Here is a 1,693-nt window from a genome sequence, read left to right as displayed (position 1 = left end):
CCGTCCCACCGACGCCCGTCGCCGCCTGCCCGCCTCCTCCCCCGCCCCGCCCATACCCGTCCCACCGACGCCCGTCGTCGCCTGCCCGCCACCTTCCCGCGACCTCCCCACACCCGGTGGCGTTCTCCGCGGCAGCAGCAGCACTGGCGGCGGCGGCGCCGACGACGATGTCCCCGGCGCATGGCTGACGAGCATCGGTGTGCCGGAGACGCAGGAGCTCCACCGCTACTGCCTCCCCGTGCCGCCGGGCTGCCGTCTTCCACGCAACTGGAAGATCGACGCGGACGGCTACGCGACGCCGGGTCCCGGTGCGACGGAGGAGGAGCTCCGCAACCACAGCTGTGGCCGGCACAATATCGAAGACCGGAAGCGGATTTGGTGCGGGAAGGACTATTGGGAGGTCATGGCCGCCTTCCGCCTTGCGGCGGCCGGCGAGACCCCCGACCTGACGGGCCGCAGTGGCCGTCTTCGCGCACCGCCTCCACCGCACGATCGCCGCAACATGGCGGCGGCCACGGTGTACACCCAGCACCGGCGCCGGCCGCCCCTCCCTCGCCGCCGGGGATAGACTTGCCGCCGGAGCAGGTCATCCTCCGCAAGGACGGCGATCCGGATGACACGCCGGGGTACCACGTCGCCGTACGGGCGTCGGAGGCTGCAGCGGCGGCGGCGGAGGCGATGGAGGCCGCCGAGATTGCGGCCGCAATCCAGGCGGCTGACGCGGCGCAGCAGGCGGCGATGGCGGCGCAGCAGGCGGCGATGGCGGCGCCGGAGTGGCAGCAGGTGCCGCCGGAGTGGTAGCAGGAGTGGGAGCAGGTGCCGGCGGAGTGGCAGCAGGCGCCGGCGGACGAGGAGGATTCCGACGATGATCCGGTGGACTGGGACGACCTCGTGAACCGTTTTAGCAGCGACGATGACGGCGGCGACGGCCTGGCCGTGATTGTACCTCGTTGATAGCGACAATGAGTAGTTTTTTTACTGTGTTTTTATTTAATTTGGTTATGTCGTTGTAAGCCTAAGTAGTAGACTTTATGTATGAACTTGTAATCATCGAGTTCGCTCGACTATGTAAAATATTTTATCTATGTTGAATGAAATTTAAGTGAAATTTCTTTTGTCCATTTCATTCGAGAGTTTTGATTTGATGATGAATTTGTACACGAATATATGCTAAAACATAATAGAATAGTAAGGACGCTAAAGTACGTGATTGCATGCATGTTACAGAAGAAAATTTTGCGAGTGTGTGTGCATCCCGAATGTAGTCCTACACGCACGATATGAACGAAATCAGACTGGAAACACACGTCGCTCAGTGTGTGTCCAGACAGCGGTGTAGGGTACTTTAGACTAGGAAACCCTAGAAAATGCGTCGAGGGTTAAAAAATTGCGAAAATTGGCGTGGGTGCTGTGGATGGTGATGCCAACGTGTGGAAAAAATGTCGTGACATTTGACGGAGTAGAAAAAAAACGTAGTTGGGAACCCCCTCCCCGACAGACCGAGAAGTAGCTGGTTGCACTGGGGCTACGTGATCGCATGCATGCAATTTCACCAAAGTGTGCGTACATGTGGGCACGACCAACGTAGGCCCCCACGCAAGGTTGGAACCAAAACGGACACAAAACGGACGTTGCGTCACGTCCGGGTAGTGTTTTTGCGATTTTCCACCTGGAAACCCCTAGAAAATGCGTC

The sequence above is a fragment of the Triticum dicoccoides genome, chromosome 3B, assembly GCF_002162155.2.
Source record: "Triticum dicoccoides isolate Atlit2015 ecotype Zavitan chromosome 3B, WEW_v2.0, whole genome shotgun sequence".
In the NCBI taxonomy this organism is placed as follows: Eukaryota; Viridiplantae; Streptophyta; class Magnoliopsida; order Poales; family Poaceae; genus Triticum; species Triticum dicoccoides.
Note: the sequence above shows the minus strand (reverse complement) of the source record.